Below are 24,667 nucleotides of genomic sequence, written 5' to 3'. Positions count from 1 at the left end.
AACAAAAGTAAAAGGTGTTTCAAACACCATTACTTCTCCATTGGCACATTAGTAGCAGCCTCTGGGCTAGCCCCGCCTACAGCTGCGGCCACGTGCACCGCACACATACCCCATGAGGAAGGAAGAGTGCGGAACCAGCGCCGGAAGCCGCGCGTCACTATGGAAGCCCCGCTGCGAGGCAAATGACGTCAGATGCGGCTGTCTACAGACAAGAGGAGCTGCGGATCGTTGGAGTGATCGGAGGATCCGCGCAATGCGGGAGTGATGGGAGGAGGCGCAGATGCCTGAAGTGTGGAGCCGCGAATGGAAGGAGTGAGGGGAGGAGCCACAGATGGCGGGAGTGGAGTCTGGAGCCGGGGAGGAGCGGCGGCTGTACAGGTGCCCTCAGCATGAGCGTCCCGGAAAGGAAGGAGGCTAGGCCAGAGCTGCAGTACCGCTGACAAGGCCAGAGCTGCGGCCACTGGCTCGAGGGTCAGGGTGAAATCTAGCGCTTCTGCTCGAGCGCTAGAACCCGCGCGACGGAAGAGGCCCGCTGTATTCGAGGCAGATGACAGAAGAGGGAGGAGCCGCGCGTGGGAAGCCTACAGAAGCCCCGCTGTACTCCAGGCGGATGGCAGGAGTTAAGGGAGGAGCCTCGGTTGTCGAATGTACAGGTCCTGCCCCAGCATGTGCATCGCTGACAGGAAGGAGGAGACCCCAGAGGGAAGGTGCCGCTGACCAGGAGGGCGTTCCAGATGGTTCATCCACTGTGTAAGTTCCTGCGTGTTGTCTCCTAGCAACTCCTCACTTGCATGATATTGATTCCATCACCCCTGCTTGTTACAGCTTGTCAGTCACCCACTAATTGCCAGCTGTCATTCTCATCCTCATTCATCACTCCCTAGATGTCATTCCTATCCTCAGCTTTCATCACCCCCTAGCCATCATTCCTATCCTCTGCTGTCATTCATTACTCCCTAGCCTTTATTTCTATCCTCTGCTGTCATTCATCACCATTTTAGCCGTCATTCCTATCTTTTGCTGTCATTCATCAGCTCCTAGCTGTCATTCCTATCCTCTGCTGTCATTCCTATCCTTTGCCGTCATTTATCACTCCCTAGCTTTAATTCTTATCCTCTGCTGTCTTCACCCCCAGCCGTCATTCCTATCCTCTGCTGTCATTCATCACCCCCTAGCTGTCATTCCTATTCTCTACTGTCATTTCTATTCTCTGCTGTCATTCCTATCCTTTGCTGTCATTCATCACCCCCTAAACATCATTCCTTTACTCTGCTGTCATTAATCGCCCCCTAGCTGTCATTCCTATCCTCTGCTGTCATTCATCACCCCCTAGCTGTCATTCCTATCCTCTGCTGTCATTCATCATCCCCTTATCCATCATTCCTATACTCTGCTGTCATTCATCACCCCTTAGCTGTCATTCTTATCCTCTACTGTCATTCTTCACCCCCTAGCCGTCATTCCTATCTTCTGCTTTCATTCATCCCCCCCGTAGCCATCATTCCTATCCTCTGCTGTTGTTCATCCCCCCCAGCTGTCATTCCCATCCTCTGCTGTCATTCATCACCCCCTAGCTGTCATTCCCATCCACTGCTTTCATTTAGCACCCCTTACCTGTCATTCCATCCTCTTCTTTCATTCATTACTCCCTAGTTGTCCTTCCATCATCTGATTTCATTTATCACCACCTAGCTGTCATTCCCACCCTATGCCTTCATTCATCACCCCCTAGGTATCATTCTCATCTTCTGCTTTCATTTATCACTCCCTAGATGGCATTCCATCATCTGCTGTCATTCATCACCCCCTAGCAGTCATTCCATCATCTGCTTTCATTCATCACCCTCCAGCTGCCATTCCCATCCTCTGCTTTCATTTTTTTACCCCTAGCAGTCATTCTCATCCTCTGCTTTCATTACCCTGTAGCTGTCATTCTCATCCTCTACTTTCATTCATCACACCTTAGTCATTTCCATCCTTTGTTTTTATTCAGTGTGTTGCTATACTGTTTTTGTGATGTGCAAGGCAATTTGAAATGTGTGAGGTCACATCACAGTGCCATGTTGCAGAGCTGCGTTAAAATAAAGTCTTATAATGCAGCTTTCCGCACTGCAGTGCTAATCCTATGGGTCGCTCACAGTGCAACTTTAATGTCGCATTGAAAAAAATGTTGCGTTGTGGTAACTCACTGTTTGCAGTGCGTTACCTCTAAGCACAGACACACTGCGACTTTAACGTCGCATTAAACCACAACGTCCCCACTGTGAATGCAACTTCAATGAAATTACCCCAAGGGTGCATTCACACTATGTGTGTTGCGTTGCACATTAAGGTCTGGAACCCACTAGGAGCGCTTTTCTGAGCACTTTGTGATTTCAAAAGTTCTTGCTAATCTAATGGTATGGATGTAATGTTACTTGAGCTATTATAAAAACCCACATAGCATTGCATTAGCAGGAGCTTTTTCAAATCACTAGCGCTTAGAAAAGGCTGCTAGTGGGTTTGAGCCCTAATACAGCATATGAACTCGCATCCCATACAGTTGTATGGACAGTTAGTTGACATGCAGTGTTGGTGTGCAATGCAATGTGCATAATGTCTGGTCCTCAGCTGCCTGAACAAAGTTGAATGCAGTCTCAAGGTGGCCACTAACAGTCCAATTTCTAGCAATAAATCATTTGAGCCAGAGCTGGCCTTTGGGGGTGGCAAGTGGGGCAATCGTTCCTGTCCCCGCGCCTGAAGAGGCCCCGCACCCTCTGCATCGGTGGGGAGAGCGGGCATAGTAGTTAAAACTCACGTGTCTTCCTCTGATCCTCACAGCTACCATCTTTTTTCTCTCCCAGCATCTGTGTATTAGTAACAGCGCCCCCTATGATGACGTGACCGCATGTCACCACAGGGGGCGCTGTTACCAATACACAGATGCTGGGAGAGGAAATAGATGGTAGCTGTGAGGATCGGAGGAAGACACGTGAGTTTTAACTACTATGCCTGCTCTCCCCACCGCTGCAGCCACCTTCATATCTAACCTGTACTGCAGGGCACCTACCTATCTAATCTATACTGCAGGCACCTATCTAATCTACACAGATGCTGGGAGTGGAAATAGATGGTAGCTGTTAGGATCGGAGGAAGACACGTGAGTTTTAACTACTATGCCTGCTCTCCCCACCGCTGCAGCCACCTTCATATCTAACCTGTACTGCAGGGCACCTACCTATCTAATCTATACTGCAGGCACCTATCTAATCTATACTGCAGGCACCTATCTAATCTATACTGCAGGCACCTATCTAATCTATACTGCAGGCACCTTCCTATCTAATCTATACTGCAGCCTAGCACCTATCTAATCTATACTGCAGGCTGGCACCTATCTATCTAATTTATACTGCAGGCTCCTATCTAATCTGTACTGCAGGCACCTACCTATCTAATTTATACTGCAGGCACCTATATAATCTGTACTGCAGGGCACCTACCTATCTAATCTATACTGCAGGCACCTATCTAATCTATACTGCAGGCACCTATCTAATATATACTGCGGGGTACCTACCTAACTAATGTATACTGCAGGCACCTATCTAATCTATACTGCAGGGTAGGGCTGCACGATTTTAGGGAAAAATCCAAATTGCGATTTTTCTTTCAGAAATTGCAATTTCGATTTTTCACCGATTTTTTTTTTTTTTTTTTCAAATGCTAGGGGGGGGGGGGGGGGGAAGAGGTTGGTCCGCACTGCCCGGTCCTGTCCGTAATACTTTGCTTCTGGCCCCGCTGTGCGCGGATTGGCCAGAAGCAGTGAATATGTATGAGAGTTAATGAGCGGGGAAGGGGGGGCGGATCCACTCCAGCAAGCGGCCGGGCACATGCAGCATTACCAATCACTGGCTAGCGATTAAATGACGGCAACGGTAGGTGGAGCTGTATGCTCTGTACAGCTCCGCCTACCACTGCCGTCATTCCATCGCTAGCCAGTGATAGGTAATGCTGTATGATGTGCCTGGCCGCTCGCTCTAGTGGATCCGCCCCCCGCTCATTAACACTCATACATATTCACTGCTTCTGGCCAATCCGCGCACAGCGGGGCCAGAAGCAGTGAATATGTATGAGCGTTAATGAGCGGGGGGCGGATCCACTAGAGCGAGCGCCAGGCACATCATACAGCATTACCTATCACTGGCTAGAGATGGAATGACGGCAGTGGTAGGCGGAGCTGTACAGAGCATACAGCTCCGCCTACCGCTGCCGTCATTCCATGCTAGCCAGTGATTGGTAATGCTGTATGTGCCCGGCCGCTCGCTGGAGTGGATCCGCCCCCCCGCTCATTAACTCTCATACATATTCACTGCTTCTGGCCAATCCGCGCACAGCGGGGCCAGAAGCAAAGTATTAAACAGCAGACCGAAAAAACCGATGGTACTGACGATCAGCAGATCGTCTTGCCACGAACCGCGGTTTTGGTTTTAAACCGAAAAACCGTGCAGCCCTACTGCAGGGTACCTATTTACTTATCTAATCTGTACTGCAGGGCACCTACCTGTTTAATCTATACTGCAGGGCACCTACCTACCTGTCTAATCTGTACTGCAGGGCACCTACCTATCTAACCTATACTGCAGGCACCTATCTAATCTATACTGCAGGACACCTACCTATCTAATCTATACTGCAGGGCACCTACCTATCTAATCTATACTGTGGGGCACCTACCTATCTAACCGGTACTGGAGGCACCTACCTATCTAACCTATACAGAGTGTGTGCTTCCACAGCGTGTGTGTGTGTGTATATCCACAGCATAGGTCTCTAGGCCCCGCATATGACACTCGCCCCAGGCCCCGCGTACCTTAAGGCCACCTCTGATTTGAGCAATCAGATAAAAAAATCATTCACTACACCATTAACTAACCAATCTTTGCTTCCTATCTGTCACAACCAACAAGAAAATCCAAATTTTGGTTTGACGAAAATGTAATCGGACGACTTGTTTTATAAGTGTTCATAATCGATTATGCCCATCAACTGAGATTATTTACAACCAAGCCAATCAAAATGTTTGATTGTTCAAATGATATTTCGCTAGGAATTGGACTGTTAGTGGCCACCTTTAGAAATGTCTGATAAAAAAAAAAAACATTAAAAACTAGGTAAACAACTTATTTTTAGCAATTTCTTGCTTAGTGGGAGTTTTGAAGGATACCCGCGATAACATGATGAGATGGACGTGTATATACTGTGGTAAGCATGCAAATAATTGGACTGTGTTCTTTTGTTTTTATTTTTCTGTATGAAAAAAGGTAACATTTAGGCATGCAAGTGACAGTTTCTCTCATTTTGGGACTATGTCGGACCATACCCTCACTGATAAGGAATTATAGCCATTCGACTCTTTCCTGACAGAAAATGGCCTCTGAGTGCAGGAAATATATAAAAAAGGTCACTAGTTTATATATTTAGCTTCTGAGAAAACGAAAGAATGTCAGCATATGAGACAATACAATGTTAAACATTCTTTTCATAGCTGATACGCAGAAAAAAAAAAATGCAGGATTCTAATAGTCATTTTAGGAGTAGGAGGATAGATGCAATTTTTTTTTAAATCAGTTTATTTTCAACTTGGTTTTCTTTTAAGGGCCCTTTCACAGGGGCGGTGTGCAGTCTATGGAGACTTTCATATGTCCACGGTACGGCGCAACGCAACAGAAGTGATGTTTTTGCCGACATCCCCGATGCAGGCCCAGAACTACGTTACCGTGCTGCTTCTGTATCGCGTTACCGACACAATTTTGCGACGCGCATTAACTACGCTTCCACATACCCAAAGCAGGAAGTGATGGCAAGAGCGCATCACTTCCTGCTTGGCCGGTGGCCAAACAGGGAACACCGCGCAATAGTGCGGTTTTCTCTGAAGGACTGTTTTTGACGGTGCGATGCGGTGCGTCGGGTATCACCAACGCTGGTTTACACTATGAAATCAGCCTAACAGTATTTTATGGGTATGGTTTAAAAAATACCTGCTTGAATAAATCTCTAGAGAAAAGTTAAAATCGTACGGACCTATATGTTGCATTGCACAATAATTCCACATGTGAGCTCACTGTCCCCTTGCTGCATTGTGACTGATCATGTTATCCTAACTCACTAAAAAGTGTGCTTCACCACAACTGTAAACCCGATTTCTCAAATTATTACAATGCCACTCTGCTTTGCTAACTTCCCGATGCGAACATACCATTGCAAAATAGTTGCATCGCATTTTAGGCCTGAACGATTTATCGTTTCACGATCGAAATCACGATTTCAGAAATGACGATCTGGAGATCGTCAAAGCGGCGTTTTTTGAAGAGATCGCCCTGGGTGGCACAGTCCTTCCCCTGCACAGCTCGCCGCTTCGTGGACAGTAGCGAGTAGCGGCTCACGTCTCACTTGTTCCTCAAGCATAGTCTTCAGGAAGTGCACGAGGGTCAGCGTTGAGGGTGTAGCGGTGGCTCCGGCAGGGCCGCCAGGCCCGCTAGAGATTGACGCGGCCCGTGCAGGTGACAGAGTGAAGGGAGAGCCACTTCTGGAACAGGAGGCCGGTGCGTCTCCAGCAGTGGCCTCACGCGGTGACTGCAGTGCCAGACTAGGTGAGTCAGGCTGGGGTCACTGTGTTTGTGCAGGGGTGCAGCACTTCCTCTGATACTGGGAGAATGCAGGGGGCTGGTTACGACGTAATGTGTGTCAGATATCCGCATGTAGTGTGCGGATGTAGTAAATCTCACTAGTGTAGGTGGGCACACTCTTCTAACCCCCCTCCCTTGCCTATACAGGACAGAACATTTTGTTTGACCAAGCCCATGTGTTGCAGGCGATTTCAGCTGAAGCTTTTATAGACTTGGTTTGATGTAAGAGTTAAAACCTGTCATTGTTTGAGAGCATCTTGGACCAAAATCTAGTGGTGTTAATAGTTATGTTACAGCAACATTTGTAGTCATCTGTCATGATAGATTGCTTAAAATAAGTGTTAGTATATGTATGTATATCCTCATGCTTCTGGTTGCCCGTTTCTAATCTGTCACCCACCATCTCTCACCCTTATCATATCAGGTCTGTACTGCACTCATTCACAGCTCTGCCATCCCAAGCAATCACCACATTTCCATTTATGCTAAGTTAAAAACAATACTGAAGGAGGTGCAGGTGGAATATGAAAACTATACGGCTATCTGCACTATTTAAATTTCTAGTTTATTATAAAATGAAACCCCTTTTTTGTTTTCTTAGTAATCTGATTTGTGCAATACACTAGTACACAAAACACCCCATGTTCCCTAGAATTTGGGATTCCCTCCCCACAGGCTGCTTCTGCCTTTGCATTGCCAACACCCTGACACCCCCCTCCCTCGTGTACATTGCTGTAATCTGCAGGCATGATCTGTAACCAGATACCAGCAGGGCAGGGGTCCCAGCAACACAGCTTTCACCTGTGTAATCCATACAAAGTGAGGAAAAAAGCACCGGCACTAAATGCAGCAGGGAGGCTATAACCACAAATGGTCTTACCTGCAGCGTGCTCCACAAACATTCAAATTGCAGTCCAAAGAAACAAGATGATGGGCATCTGCTGCATAAAAACCCTTTATTGTGGTGGGTAGACACAGTGGTTACAGCAGTGGGGGGGGGCAGCTGTTTCGCAGAGATGAACTCTGCCACTTCAGAGACAAACATATACAATGACATACAATCCTTTAAATAGTGTTCATCTCACTCAACTCCGCCCAGCAGCTGGATTGGAACGCACACCACACTGATTCTGACACAGCCCCCTCTCCATCTCCAGCATCACATCTGGTGGATACCTCTAACCAATTGGCAAGCTGCGAGTCTCCCCGCCTATCACAACACCCTTGCGTGCTATGTGATGGGGGAGTGGCCATTCAGCAGGTGTGGGCGTATCTGGTTGCCATAGCAACCCTTTCCTGCTGCTGAGGCACGCCGCCCACTCCATTATCATACGCCACGCCGCCCTCCTCTCGTACGAGCCATCATTGCAAGTCTCCCAGCTCACGTGACCCTGCTGAGATACTTTCATTGGGTGGCACAGTGTACACAGGAATAGGCAGCGTACGTTGTTATGGCGATCATCTGGCCAATACATATCTATGATACAAGATTATGCAAACGTAATACATTCCATAAATTCATTATTTATACTCTTAGTATACACGAAAATGTAAAAGAGGAAAAAAGAGGAAAGGTTAACAACTGTATGGACATATAATACGAGCATCGTAAAGGGGGGATCTAACTCTCAATTATGTTTGCTAAGAAAACAGTGTAGCTCATTCCTGTCATTTTATCCCAGCGGGCTACATGCATTTGAAATTGAGACAGCTTGCTGCTGTAATAGCAACTGTTCTCGATAACAACCCCTGTGGGGAATTCCTACAGTTAGGATACCTGCAAATTTTAAACAACCAACATTGCCATTATGACATTCCCTCACATGTCTTATCAGCCTGCCGGCTCCCAATCCTGTTTTTATTGAGTTGCAATGCTCCTGAAAGCGGGTGCATATCATGCGAGTTGTTTTGCCTATATAAAAACTGCCACATATGCAGACAACGCAGTACACTGCGAACACACTCCGACAATGCATACATTCCTTAATTTTTAACGTATGGTCTCCCAATTGGATACTGCGCCCTGCTTTATATTGATAACAATGATTGCAGGTACCACATTTAAAGCCTCCCATAGGAATACATTTCTGTAATTAATTGGATTCTGTTTTCATCCTAAATTCAATCACAGAGTAGATACAAAAAACCGGCACTGCAGATCTCAGTGTAAGGGTGTCATCAGCATTTAGATGCTTTCAGGGAGGAAATATCGGGTATATAGGCTGAAGTATTGCGTGCTCAGGCCTTGAAGACAAAACAATTCAATATGGTATAGGTAGAGAAAATAGGTCGGCACTTGCAAAATGTTCAGCATAAAATTAGCTTTATTTTTCTGGCTAATGCAAAATGCAAAAAGCAATCAGCAATGCGTATAGTTGTACATGTAGTCCTACACGATATTTGATGGCTGTGGGGTGAGGTGGGAGCGATGGGGGCCGCCTTACGACCGTTTCGCTCTCCTGAGAGGCAATGCGCACCTCTTCATCCACCTTCATCCTAAATTTACTACTTGTTATTGCATCCCCTATGGTCCGTGCCCTCCTGAACGAGATGAGGGGCCTGTTGGCTGCCACCTCGGCTAGGTTGGGATCGTCCCGCAGGACATGCCAATGTCTGTAGACTATTGCCCTAATACGTTCTGCCATTGGTGAAAAATCAAAGACACATGTAAATCTCTGTTTAGATTTCGATTGAGATTCCAAGGTATGATCCCCTCTGGATCGTTTCTCATTTCTGTTCCTAATTAGTGTTTCTCTTTGAAGAGCGTCCGCTCTTTGAAAGGCTGCGTTTATATTTTGCAGGTCATAACCCCTACTGGCCAGTCTAGCCGCCAAGTCCCGACTTTGTTTCAGGAAATCACATTGTTTGGAATTATTTCGCTTTAGGCGGACAAACTGGCCGTATAGGATGGACCTAACAGTGTGAACTGGGTGGTAACTGGCACTCAAGAGTACTGAATTTGTGGCAGTTGATTTTCTATGTCCTTTAGTGAGATGTCCTCCTTCAATAAACATCTCGAGATCCAGGAACTCCAACCGATCACCACCCAACATGCCAGTAAACTGCATGTTGATATCATTGGAGTTCAAGGATGTCAGGAACTCTGCAAATTGTAGATCAGCTCTCTTCCATGTGAGAAATATGTCGTCCAAAAACCTATACCAGTGGCCTATCAGTGCTCTGAATGGGTTCTCACCATTGAGGATCACTGTACTCTCCCATCCCCACAAAAATAGGTTTGAGAGAGTTGGCGCCACCAGTGTTACCATGGCAACACCAGAGCACTGGGAGTACCACCGGTTGTTGAACAAAAATGCATTATGCGAAATGATAAAATGCAAACATTCACATATGTACTGCACCCATTTCTCATCTTTTCCCTGGCTTTCAAGTATTCCTCCTATAACCTGGACCCCCAGTTTTTGTGGGATTCGTGTCTGTGTACAAATTGACGACATCAATTGATGCCAGTTTTACTTCCTCCCCCCTCCAGCCTTCCCAGGACGTCCAAGGTGTCAGCCAGGTGTGCCGTAACCACTTTCAAAAAGGGTTTAAGGATGTAATCCAGATACCTCGACAGAGGTTCTGTTAACGAACCCCTGGCTGACTCAGTCGGGCACCCCGGGGGGCAGAGTGGGTCCTTGTGAACCTTGGGGAGGAAGTACCTCACCGGTTTAATCGTGAACTCTGGTAAAAGTCCCTCCCCCAACTGTTTAGACATAAAACCTGTTTCCACTCCTTGTCTGAGTAGAGTTTGTAGGGCCACTTTATAATGACTAGTGGGGTCACTGGTTAATTTGGTGTAAAACCATCTGGGCCTTCTAACTGCCTAAGGACTTCTTTAATATAGTAATCAGTTGACATGACCACTAGATTCCCACCCTTATCTGCCTTTTTCAGAACAATCTTTTTATTGTCCTTTAACCAGTCCAGGCCCTCTTTCTCAGCAGGAGTAATATTTGGTGGATCCTTGGGAAAAACTAGAGCCTGCAGGTCTGCCAGTACCAGGTTGTTGAAAATGTCCACTGCTGATCCTGGTGTTGTGGAAAAGTCCCTAACAGACCTGCATGGCCTAAACACCTCTCTAATTGGACTTTCTGGGATTTCCTGTTCTACTATATGGCTTTCTGCCAATAGTTCCTGCAAATTCTGTAATGCTTCCAAGTCTCTTGCACTGTCCAATTTAGGTGTCATATACCCCAGGTTGCTGATGGTAGTGTGACTGTTAAGTCTCATCTCAATAGGTTCCTCTCTGTCCTTCTTGTTCTGCCACACCAATATATTCAATTTCCGTATACTTTTGTACCAGTCCACCTCAGACTTGAAATGATCTGTTTCTTTGGACTGCAATTTCACCTGTGTAATGCTGGAGCAATGCAGGTGGTCTCACATGTGTAGTGCTGCAGGGATGCAGGCGGTCTCACATGTGTAGTGCTGCAGGGATGCAGGCGGTCTCACCTGTGTAGTGCTGCAGAGATGGAGGTTTCACCTGTGTAGTGCTGGGAGGATGCAGGAGCTCTTATCACATATGTAGTGCTGCAGGCCTGCGGACTCTCAGAGAGCTAAGGAAGGGCTCTAAGTTTCTGCCTTAAGTTTTCATCATTGCAATTATGCATTAGATAAATTCACAATGCACTGCAGTAACATTTACAAACATAACAGAAAATGACATCATACTATCAATTTGATAGTATGTAATTTTCTGATACTACATGTTTGTAAATGTTACTGTACACTGGGAATTTAGTGCTAAGGTTTGATTTGAAGAAAATCGTGAATCGAATCGAAATCGCAATTTCTGACAGAAATTGTGCAATTCAATCTTTTCCTAAAAACGTTCAGGCCTATCGCATTTGCTATGGGGTTACAGCATAGACTCGAGTATAAGACACATTTTTGAGACCACACACGTGACCCAAAGGTGGGGGTCTCGGCTTATACTCGAGTCATAAGCAGATTTCCCACCCTTTCCATACCCTCCACCTCAACATAAAAGACCACAGCTGCTGCATATGCAGAGCGGTGGTGCCTCTATGATCAGTGTCTGCACTGTCTCCCAAATGCTACTTATTAACTGGTGGTTTTGTAAACTCCTGCCTGCCAGAGCAGATAATCTAGCATCGTTTTTGTGGTTCCCCTGAGTGTCCCAGTATCCCCCAGCATATATACAGTGGTGTGAAAAACTATTTGCCCCCTTCCTGATGTCTTATTCTTTTGCATGTTTGTCACACTTAAATGTTTCTGCTCATCAAAAACCGTTAACCATTAGTTAAAGATAACATAATTGAACACAAAATGCAGTTTTAAATGATGGTTTTTATTATTTAGTGAGAAAAAAAAACTCAAAACCTACATGGCCCTGTGTGAAAAAGAAATTGCCCCCTGAACCTAATAACTGGTTGGGCCACCCTTAGCAGCAAGAACTACAAACAAGCGTTTGCAGCAAGTCTTTTACAGAGCTCTGGAGGAATTTTGTTCCACTCATCTTTGCAGAATTGTTGTAATTCAGCTGTATTTGAGGGTTTTCTAGCATGAACTGCCTTTTTAAGGTCATGCCACAACATCTCAATAGGATTCAGGTCAGGGCTTTGACTAGGCCACTCCAAAGTCTTCATTTTGTTTTTCTTCAGCCATTCAGAGGTGGATTTGCTGGTGTCTTTTGGGTCATTGTCCTGCTGCAGCACCCAAGATCGCTTCAGCTTAAGTTGACGAACAGATGGCCGGACATTCTCCTTCAGGATTTTTTGGTAGACAGTAGAATTCATGGTTCCATCTATCAGGGCTGTGGAGTCGGTCCAAAAATCCACCGACTCCGACTCCTCAGTTTAGGATTCCACCGACTCCGACTCCACGTCTCCGACTCCTCTAATTTGCATATTACAATTTTGTTGATTAAAAGTATGTAACATGAAATTCGTCTCTTAACTGCCAACGCTTAGGAATTTTACAAGACAACTGAAGTGAGAAGGATATGTAGACTACTATATTTATTCCCTTTAGACTAAAACTAGTCCTTGGTAAGAGTACTTGTAAAAGGTACAAACCGGAACAAAGAACATCTATCAGGCCCTAGGCAATGTAAGTGTGGGTACATGTAAGAATGATGTGCAGGTACTCTGCAGGGGAATGAGGAGATTGTAAACAGACAACACCTCTGTGTTCAATGTGCACAGCATTCTCAGTGGATTCCCTGCAGCTCTGTGGGGAGTGCATATGTAGAGTATAGTACTACTGTGTAACAAAGTAAACCTGAGACAGATGAAATTAAAGTTTTATACATACCTGGGGCTTCCTCCAGCCGCCTTCAGGATAATCAGTCCCTCGTTGTACTCCTTCACCACCTGGATCTTCTGCTATGAGTCCAGGTACTTGAGCCAGTCAGGCGTAGTGCGCATGCACACACTCCGCCACCAGGAGCATACTACACCTGTGCAGCACTATTGCGCAGGTGCAGAATGTTCCTGGCTGTGGGAGCGGCATGCGGCCGGACTGCGCTGACTGGCTGAATTACCAGGACTCATAGCAGAAGATTCGGGTGGTGGAGGACAGCGAGGGACTGATTAGCCTGAAGGGGGCTGGAGGAAGCCCCAGGTATGTATAAAACTTTACTTTTCATCCGTCTCAGTTACCCTTTAATTTGTAGTCACTAAACCAAATTTTAATAACATATCAAATTATTTGATTTCATCAGCAAAGGGAGTGTGTACATTTGCATAAATCAGCATCAATGCGGAATTATTTCCATCTCGTTGACCATCTCTATTAGTGACATGGCTACACATCAGGCTTTATTCTTACAGCATAGATGTTATTTAGTATATATAAGAGATTCCTGTGTACACATCATATATAATAATAATAATAATCCGAACATTTGTATAGCGCTTTTCTCCTGTCGGACTCAAAGCGCTCAAGAGCTGCAGCCACTGGGACGCGCTCAAGAGGCCACCCTGCAGTGTTAGGGAGTCTTGCCTTGAACTCCTTACTGAATAGGTTCTTGACCTAGTCAGGATTCGAACCCTGGTCTCCCATGTCAAAGGCAGAGCCCTTAACCAGTACACTATCCAGCCACCTTTACAGTCACAATCAGATATGTATATCTGACCTTAAAAATACGGGGACTGCTTTATTGAAGCAGCACAAGTAACTAATTTTGATTGGTTTATTTCATTTTTGTGGACAAAGCACAGCTTTTACTGTATATATACTGTATATATACATTATTTTTAATGACTATTATCTGAGAAATAGAACATTTTATCATATTTTCTATTTTAATTACAGTTACAAATTCATTAGGAGTCGGAGTCAGAGTCGGTGCATTTTTTCCCGACTCCGACTCCAGGCACCCAAAATTGCCCGACTCCACGACTCCGACTCCACGACTCCGACTCCACAGCCCTGCCATCTATCACAGCAAGCCTTCCAGGTCCTGAAGCAGCAAAACAATCCCAGACCATCACACTACCACCACCATATTTTACTGTTGGTATGATGTTCTTTTGCTGAAATGCTGTGTTACTTCTACGCCAGATGTAACGGGACACGCACCTTCCAAAAAGTTCAACTTTTGTCTCGTCGGTCCACAAGGTATTTTCCCACAAGTCTTGGCAATCATTGAGATGTTTTTTTTAGCAAAATTGAGACGAGCCTTAATGTTCTTTTTGCTTAAAAGTGGTTTGCGCCTTGGATATCTGCCATGCAGGCCGTTTTTGCCCAGTCTCTTATGGTGGAGTTGTGAACACTGACCTTAATTGAGGCAAGTGAGGCCTGCAGTTCTTTAGATGTTGTCCTGGGGTCTTTTGTGGCCTCTCGGATGAGTTTTCTCTGCGCTCTTGGGGTAATTTTGGTCGGCCGGCCACTCCTGGGAAGGTTCATCACTGTTCCATGTTTTTGCCATTTGTGGATAATGGCTCTCACTGTGGTTCGCTGGAGTCCCAAAGCTTTAGAAATGGCTTTATAACCTTTACCAGACTGATAGATCTCAATTACAGTACTTTTGTTCTCATTTGTTCCCGAATTTCTTTGGATCTTGGCATGATGTCTAGCTTTTGAGGTGGTTTTGGTCTACTTCTCAGTGTCAGATAGCTCCTATTCAAGTGATTTCTTGATTGAAACAGGTGTGGCAGTAATCAGACCTGGGGGTGACTACAGAAATTGAACTCAGGTGTGATAAACCACAGTTAAGTTATTTTTTAACAAGGGGGGCAATCACTTTTTCACACAGAGCCATGTAGGTTTTGAGTTTTTTTTCCTCACTAAATAATAAAAACCATCATTTAAAACTGCATTTTGTGTTCAATTATGTTATCTTTGACTAATAGTTAACGGTTTTTGATGAGCAGAAACATTTAAGTGTGACAAACATGCAAAAGAATAGGAAATCAGGAAGGGGGCAAATAGTTTTTCGCACCACTGTATATTACTTCTGTTCCTCTCGGTTACTGACCCGTGCTGTGATGATCGCATACAGTAACACTCCCGCTCACGGGACCAGATGTCCTATCATACCTCTGTGTGGTCCACCCCAGTGTCCTATCTCCTGGCAAATGTACAGTATGGTACTTGTGGTTCCATGTCTCCTGGTTACCGGCCTATGCTGTGGTGATCGCATACATTGGGTACTTCTGCCTGCCAGAGCAGACGTTCTAGCAGCATACCTCTGTGGTCCCCCGAATGTCCTATCCCCGGCATATGTAAAGTATGGCACTTGTGGTTTCTTCCATCCTGGTTACCGACCCATGCTGTGAAATTTTGTAAGCAGTTTGTTAACCGCATGTTCATCGCTATGACACCCTCTAGTGGCGCCTCTTATCACGTGCGCATCTGTGAGGTCATAGCAACGAGAGGGAAAATATTACAGCATGGGCCTGTAAAAGGGAGAGCTGGAACTACAAGTACCATACTGTACATATGCCAGGTGATAGGACATTCGGGGGGACCACACAGAGGTATGCTAGAACGCCTGGTCTTGTGAATGGGAGTTTTACTGTACTTGATCACTACTGCACGGGCCAGTAACCAGGAGAGAAGGAATGGCAAGTACCGTACTGTACATATGCCAGGGGATGGGACACTCAAGGGGGAACCAGAAAGAGGTATGCTAGAACATCTGCTCTGGCCAGCTGGGGTTTACTATACGCAATCACCACAGTGCAGGCCAGTAACCAGGAGCAACAGAAGCACAAGTACTGTACATACCGTTATGCTGGGGGATACTGGGACACTCGGGGACCACAAAGTGGTATGCTGCAACTTCTGCTCTGGCAGGCAGGGGTTTACAGGACCACCAAAGTTTACCAGTAGCACTCAGAGACAGTGCAGACGCTGATCAGGAAAATATAGAAACAACTACTGGCAACTAAAGTTTGTATCTATGACTGTATGTATGTGATTGCAATCACACAATGCTTTGTTCTGCACCATAGGGCCATGGCATTTCTCACCCTCGGCTAATTCTTGGGTGAAGCATTTTTCCCATTTTTCTATGTAAAAGATGGGGGGTCTGCTTATTCTCGGGTATATACTGTACATTGCCCAACGCCACACAAGGGGATATTTAGGCTTCTTTCAGGTTCATTTCTCCCTGGGCACTGTATTGCATACTCTGTGGATCACAACAGAGGTAAAAAGTTACAATGTGCATTTAGAATGTGGTACAACACATAGAGTACAAAAAAAGTATGCTTCACTACAACTGCAAACATGATTTCTTGCAATATTACGATGGACTAGACCACACTGCTTTGCTAACTTGCCAATATGATTGTACCATAGCAATATAATTGTATAGAATTTGCTATGTGATTACCGTATATTGTCCAACGTATGATTGTAAAAGTAGCCTTAAGCAGGACATATACTCATTGATTTCTTGAGATGATATATGGCCAATTTGATTGCTTTGATCGAATCAGTGATAAATCTGTGTAGCATTTTGCCTGATTGATGTGCTTATTAACCCCTTAGGCACCAAGGATGTTACAGTTATGTCCTCTGTGTGGCTGCCTGCTGGTAATAGGACATAACTGTAACGTCCTTAAAGTCCCAACACTCCCGATGCGATCGCACGCACCTGAAAGGGGAAATTAAGCTGTCATGTGACAGCTGACATCTCCCCTCGCTCACTGATCAGGAGCCATAGCGATTGGCTCCTGATCATGTGATTACTACGATCAACGCTGATTGTAGTGACCACTGAAGCAGCGGCAGCAGAAGGAAGTGTCAGGTCCTGGCTTGATGAGGTCATCAAGCCAGGACTGGAACTTAGCAGTAGTGCGAGGCTGGATGGTGGGGAGAGCTGCTCTTCACTGGAGCTGGCGAGGTGAGTAATGCCCGCTGGCCATACTTGGGACACCTATCTATACTGTGGACACCCATGCCTAGCTATTTATACTTGGGGATACCTATGCCTGGCTATCTAAACGGGGGACTTATAAATTATTCAAACTGGTCCTTAAGGGGGGTTTAGATGCCAGTCCTCAAGTGGTTAAGCCATTTCTGGGCAAAATCGCTCAGTTAGGTTGATTAGTTCAAATGGAAAATTTTGGTCAATGGGCAGCGGATCTGACGCTCGTCACTAGTGGCGTTCATTCGATTCCGCAACCAATGGAGCTACTCTCACCTGTCAAACAGATTTTCAAAGATTTTATGCTGAAATCAGTTGACAATCTGTGTGTAGATTGATCCCTGATCAATTATCTGATCAGATAATGATTGGAGAGGGATCGATCTGCTGGCCATATTGACCAGTGTATGGTCATCTCTAGTCCCTTACAAAATGCTATCAGTTCCATTTAAATATTACTTAATGGAATACTCTGTAAAACAGTGTATTGTGGAGTGAGTTGAAGTGAACTCACACTCCTTTATGTTGACACAGAAAAGCAGCTTTTCCAGAATTGTGGCATTATTTTTGTAATTTCTAAAGGGAAGGTCCAAGGTAATTATGAAACAAAAATCTACTTACCTGGGGCTTCCTCTAGACCCTGGCAGCCATCCTGTGCTCAGGCCACAGCTTTGCATCCAGCTGGTAGCCTGGGGTCCCCTCCGTGGCAGATGCCGACCTCACCAGTTTGGCATCTACTGCACCTGCGTGAGAGCCGCCAGGGGTAGCGATGACGTGGTCTGGAGTGTACTGCACAGGCGCATTAGTTTTGCACCTGCATAGAACACTCCAGATGACGTCAGCGCAACCGTGAGCGGCTCTCGCACAGGTGCAGTAGATGCCCATCGGCATCTGCTTTGAAGGGGACCGGGCCACCGACTGGGAGCGGAGCTGCAACCAGAGCACAGGACAGCTGCCAGGGGCTGGAGGAAGCCCTGGGTAAGTAGATTTTTGTTTTAATTACCTCAGATCTGTACTTTAAATATAGTTTGAAGCTTTAATACAAACTAATCTGTTCCTCTACTGATTTCCTGACAAACCCATCAGCTGTCCAGAGAGTGTTGAAAATCTAAACCTGATGTACGTTTGGATGAAAGAAACTTTTTAAGAGGTAAAATATGCAAATGCTATTTTTTTTTGAAGTTGCAGTAAAGCATACTTCTTATGTACTGTATACTTTACTATATGCGTCACATCATGCGCACAATGTATTGCGACCTTTCCCCTCTGTAGCATTGCAATCCAGCTTTTACAGGATGTGCAACACAGCAGCCCAGTGTGAAACTTGCCTTTTAGGTTCAGTGATCTCAGAAGCAGCAGTTGGAAGCCTTATAGTGTTTCTGCATAGGCTATACTGAATGTGCACAACTGTGGGAGATGCTATGCAAGCACCAGTCTGATGTGTGCAAAATATACTTTATTTCATAAATTGCAATAAGAATATATCACTATTGCACGTCCTTTAATAATTTATTGTTTTTAAAATGATCTATCCATGTAGGCCTGAACGATTTTAGGAAAAGATTGAATCGCACGATTTCTGTCAGAAATTGCGATTTCGATTCGATTCACGATTTTATTTAAATCAAGATTTAGCACTATTCACCATGTACATTAACATTTACAAAAGCACATCAACAGAAAATGACATTGTACTATCCATTTGTGGTGATTATTCGGGATGGCAGCTCTGTGAATGAGTGCAGTACAGACTTGCTATGAAAAGGGAGGGAGATTGCGAGTGACAGATTAGCGAGGGGCACTCAGAAGCATGAGGACAAATTATTAAAAATAAATGAATAGACACACAGGTATATAAATTAAATACATTATTCATATACATATACATACTAACACTTATTTTAAGCTGTCATAACAGATGACTGAAAATGTTGCTGAAACTTACTGCATCCGCCCAACTAGATGCCACTCTGTGCCCCCCGCACTCTCCTGGTATCAAAAGATCCCGGCTGACTCCCCTAGTCTGGCACTGCAGTAACCTCAGGAGGCCCCTGCTGGAGACGCACCGGCCTTCCGTTTCGGAAGTGGCTCTCCCTCTGCCCTGTTAGGCCTTGCACGGGCCGCACCAGTCTCTCATAGCCCTGCCGGGCCCCGCCGGGAGAACCACAATTAGCGCAGACCGGCATGTACTTCCGGAACCTGCCGCTTGCAGAACACGTCACTGAGTTGAGCCGCGGAACGCAGGAAACAGACGTGAGTCACTGAGCCTCCACTCGCTACTGTGCACAGAGCAGCGAGGAGAAGGACTGCGCCGCCCGGGGGGATATCTTCAAAAAAAATCGCCGCTGTGACGATCTCAAGATCGTCATTTCCGAAATCGCGATTTCGATCTTAAAACGATAAATCGTTCAGGCCTATATCCATGGCTGTTTGCAGCCAGCTAGGAATTCCCCAAACTAATCTTAAAGTGTACCTGAACCAGGGAAAAAAAAAAAAGTAGATTAGATACTTACCTCAGTAGAGGTAGTCCCCGAGCATTCCCATTGTTCATCTTGTGGCCCACCACACAATCGCAAGGTCCCTCTTAGTATATTTAACAAGGATTTGTGGAATATGCTTTTGTGGCCGTGCTCCTGTTTGTGTATGGGAGTGATTGTTCTGGCCAATAGCTCAAATCTACTCGTGCACAGATTTACCCTTTGTGTATGAGCAACTTCATGCTGCTGGGCATGCATAAACCACACTTTCACCTGCAGTAATAGGAGGGTGACCATGGAGGTGAAGAAGCTCCCTGGCAGCGGCGGTGGGCTCTGGGAAGTCTCTGCAGCATCCGGAGGCCTCCCACTACTTGGGTAAGTAGCTAACAGGCTTTTTCTCTTTACAGGTTTACTTTAAAGGACAACTGAAGCAAGAAGGACAGTGTTCTCCCCAGAAATTTTTTCCAGCCGGGTGGTATGAAAAAGTAGCCGGGTGGTGGAAGGTTAGGTTGGGCGCCACTAGGTGGGGAATCGCGCGCGCGCGCCCGCCCCCCCCCCCCCCCAATAAATTGACAGGCTAGGCTCTTTCTTTTGTACTGGAATCTCTTAAAGGGATACTAAACTGAAAAAAATTAGACTAGTTACTTACCTGGGGCTTCTTATAGCCCCCTAAAGTCCTCCTGCTCCATGATCGCCATTCCACACTGCTCTGTTCCTTAGCCCTGCAGCTACTCGATCATGCTCCTGTGACCAGGAGTGTTTTGCCCATGCGCAGTAGCAATTTTTAGTTACCGCGCAAGTGCAAAACGCTGCCGGTAACGGGAATGTGGTGGAGGAGGCAAGTGACATGTGGCTGTGCATGCAGCGTTCAGAGAGGAACACAGCGGTGCGGAATGACTGCAAGGGAGAACAACAACTAAAGGGGCTGGAAGAAGCCCCAGGTAATCACTCTGTGCCTCTGTCTGCCATTGCCCTGGGTGAGTCTGTGGCTATCTGTACTCTGGCTCACCCCCCCCCCCCCTCCAAACTGCAGCTCCCTAACACCTGTGACACTCACTTCTGGCATCAATCAGGGCTGTGGAAGGCAGTGGTAGAACTGGAGAATTGTGGAGTCAAAGGGTTAAGCATCCTAAGGTTCTTGGGGGGGGGGGTTAGTGTATAGTAGCCAGCGAGATTACACAGAGATTACATACACGCTGCTGCTGGGACAAGCACAGGGAGAGGAGGACAGCGTCTGGCTGGACATTCCAGAGCCGCGCTTCCTAGCTCATGTAAGCTGCTCGTACAGAGAGAGGAGGACGACAGGACAGCGTCTGCAGGACCTTCCGAGAGCCCTGCTTCCTCTCTTTACTCAGAGCTCATGTGTGAGCTGCGTAACGTCTCCTGCATTCCCCGCCCCTCCACACAACTGCCGGGAGCTGAGGAGGTGGGCGGAGATAGTGTCTCTGAGTGACAGCGGCTGGCTGCAATGATACAGCCACCGCTGATCACTGATGAGCCGCACAGAATGGGATAATTTTACCCGGGCGCTCGGGGGAGATCAGCCGGGCGCTCAGAAGAGACCAGACGGGCGGCGCGCCCTGGTAAAAGGCTCTGGGGAGAACACTGAAGGATATGGAGTTGCCTTACTATTCTGCTAATCCTCTGCCTTTGCAGCAGATCAGGTGTTTCTGACATTATTGTCAGATCTGACAAGATTAGCTGCATGCTTGTTTCTGGTGTTATTCAGACTGTACTGTAGCCAAATAGATCAGCAGGACTGCCAGGCAACTGGTATTGTTTAAAAGGAAATACATATGGCAGCGTTCATATTCTTCTCACTTTAGTTGTCCTTTAAGCTAACATTGTACTGTTTTGCAAAGGAATGTATCAATATTCTGCCTAGATATGTTGTTACCCAAACAATCATTCTTGATTGGTCTGATTGTTTCCCATGTATGTGTATTCTGCTCTTTGCATAGTAACATACACGCTGCTTGCCAGACTTTAAGTGTATGCCTGTATGAGGTTCACTGACACACTGTTACATGAAATGATTGCTTCAGAGGACATTTCTTGCATATCATGCATGTATCCAGCTTTAACCTGCATCCGCAGCTGTCAAAACAGTGTAAACTGCAAGGTAACATATTAGATTGAGTAGCAAGAATTAATTTTCTGGCCAGTGATGGTAAGTCCTGGGGTCCAGGCCAGCCGCTCTGCCAGCTACCATCCATCACCAGCATCTCGTGTGGGCGGTCCTGGTGTCCGGAATACTGTGTTCACTTTCGGGTGGGATCAGCTGTTGACACGCAATACCTATATGGCAATGCCACGATTATGTGAAGACGATCCTGGAGACACCGGAGGACATGTGAGCTAAGGGAATCAACTGATGGGGTGAGCTCACCCAGTTTATTGCTACTGACTTCCTAAACACTCAGCTAATTTGTAGATGGTAATGCACAGAGTCCTGGATGATTCACTGTTCATTAAGCATACATCTTATGGTGGAACAAGCGGACAATTGCTGTTTAATGGTCCCCCCCACATATTGATGCTTTCAAGGATGTGAGTGATGTGAAAGTGTGGGTAAATTTATACAAGTATTACTATCTCTGGCTATGGAATTTATTCATGCTACTCAATCTAATACATTGTCTTGCGGTTTAAAGCAGACCCAAACCCAAGACTTACTCTCTGCTCTAAAAGATAAGCAACAGCATAATAATCTTTACAGAAAAAACATTTCTTTAAACAGAAGCATCTCTGGAGATATGTAACCAGCAACATTTACTTCCTGGTTTCATGGAAACACATATAGGGTTAACTCGTTTACATATAGCCTGTCATAGAGGCACAGACCAGACAGAGGTGTCAGGTCAAATTACAGTGATTTATTACTAGACGATAAGGAGGGGATTAAACAGCCTGTTATCTCTAAATATAAACAGGGTGGATTTTTCTGTGTTTCCCTTCACCTCTGTAGAAAAGACTAAAGAGAATCTGTAATGTAAAAAAAACCCTCTGGGGCATACTTACGTCGGGGGGGGGGGGGGGGGGGTTGGCTGATTTGACGACGACTCCTCTGTATCCTAACGAGGCTTCCCCCGTCGTCCTCCATCCCTCCATTCAAGCGCCGGGTCCTCCCCCCTGAAGTGCAGCGAGGTAAATATTCACTTACCAATCCTATGCAGGCGCACTAGCGGCTCTTTGTTTGGGTAAGGTGGATATAGCTGAACCCGATCATATCCCAGCAGACGCGAGTCCTTTGCGTCTGCACAGTAGAGCAGATACGATCGGGCTCAGCTATTTCCACCAAGCCAAAAGAGCCACTAATGCGCCTGCACAGGATCATGGAGAGGTAACAATATTACCGCTTGTCGGGGGAGCCAGCACTGGATTCCTCCAAGCTTCAGAGGTCAAGAGAAGCCTCATTGGGACCCTGAGGCTTCCCCCTCCCAAGGTGAGCATCCCTCAGAGGGTTTTTTTGGTACAGGTTCTCTTTAAGCTGTTGTGACGGCCGTGGCTATGGACAACAATCATTCTGTTATGTGCTTTTAATTGCTTAGGGCTCATGCACGCTGTATGCTTAATTCACTAAGTGTTGCTGAGGCAACCTATTGGGCCAATCAAAGTGGGGAGATCACATCCTAAACAGCTACAGGACGCAATAGGGCTCAGGGGGGGAGTGGCCACTAAATACAAGGGAGTGCGCATAAGTTAGAAGTGCACGTTGCTCAAACTAAGCTTCACTGCTTTAGCTGTGCAGCTTAGTGAATCAAGCCCTTTGTGCATTAGTTTTGCATTTCAGTGTGTGGGGCGTCATTAACATGCACTATGCAGGCCCAGCGCACACTAATAGTCTATGGGCAGCACAAAGAAATGCAGGCTTTGTGTGTTGCAGCGCATGGATCATGCAGATAAGACCAGCTGAATCAGCTGCTTTACTTTCCCTCTTTGTCACTGCAGTGGTTAGACAATGCAGTAAAACGCATGGAAACACAAATGAAATGCACAGAAACACACTGACAAATGTATGCGTTTTTACATTTACTGGTTCCCAGTGTATCTTTACATGTATGTTGGAGCTATTTTGTCTAGTACAATTTGTTTTTAATAAAAAAAATGTCATGTACTTAGTCAGCACTGTCACCCATTGAGTCTTTCATTTGAGATATGGAGACTGGCCAGCTAAGCCAGGGATGTGTATTTCAGTTCCTCTTTGTGATATTTGTCAGAGGATATTGCAATAGTTTGTCACATGGATGATAAGCCTGTGCAAGAAAGGCGACTTGGCTTTCTTCTTCACATTGCTGATTTATGTTTCCATGTGTGCCCCATATACTGCTTACACTGCTGGCAAGAGACTAAACTGTCGGCATCTGATGAAACAGTATATTTGTTAGGCGCAAACTATTTGAGCAGATTTGTGAAATATTGTGATATTGGTAAAGTGCTCAGATCGGTTGTTCTTCTCTTCTGTTCCCCTTTTCCACATTTCACACCAGTTCCACTTTGGTTTTCCTTGTCCTGGCTTAGGTAAATTTACCCCAGTCTTTAATTGGTACATTTGTGAAGTATATTTCTAGGTATGGTATTTTTGTATAAAGTATTTCTAGAAGAAGAAACAATGACCAGAGGAAAATGTATGACAAAAGGGTTTTCCCTCAAAAGCAAATTAGTGTATGTTTTTTGGGGTGATTTATCTTCTTCTGGTATGTAGGAAGTGCAGTCCTTGGTGGTTATACTTTCTCGTGGCTCTCACTTGTTCCTACAGCTCCAATTCTGTAGCCTGCTATTTTTTAATCTGGTATATAAGTATAAGAGAACTAAAGTAACAAATAGCGCTATAACCATTGCATATTATAAAATATACAGCACCCACATGTTTCATATGTGTAAGTGCAGGAATCATTTTGTATCTTTCGACTACTATTCCATGTGACCTTAACACTTTCTCCAGAAACAATAAGTATTGGATGTTGTAATAACCGTTTATGTGGGCATTTTTTTTTGCCGTCTGGAGATATTTTTAGGTACATTTTTTTACATTTGAAGTTGCTGTAAATGAATCATATAATCTAGCAATCTGGTGAGGTGTGGCATGGCTATTAAGGGGAAATGGAGGAGGCCATGCATGTGAGGAGGCGTTTGAACTTAAAGAAGTAGAAATAAAGCTGAAAGAGTTGGTT

General features: G+C 45.6%; 1 long non-coding RNA gene across 1 annotated transcript in view; it reads left to right on the top strand.

Annotated features, from left to right (window-relative positions):
* Positions 1-377: 377 nt before the first annotated feature.
* Positions 378-24,667, top strand: part of LOC137517600 (uncharacterized) — a 44,565-nt gene continuing 20,275 nt past the window's right edge. The window contains exon 1 of the long non-coding RNA XR_011020589.1: positions 378-750. This is a non-coding gene — a long non-coding RNA (uncharacterized lncRNA). The remainder of the gene's footprint in view (positions 751-24,667) is intronic.

The sequence above is a fragment of the Hyperolius riggenbachi genome, chromosome 5 (genome assembly GCF_040937935.1).
Source record: "Hyperolius riggenbachi isolate aHypRig1 chromosome 5, aHypRig1.pri, whole genome shotgun sequence".
Lineage (NCBI taxonomy): Eukaryota > Metazoa > Chordata > Amphibia > Anura > Hyperoliidae > Hyperolius > Hyperolius riggenbachi.
Note: the sequence above shows the minus strand (reverse complement) of the source record. Positions and strands in the feature narration are given on the sequence as shown.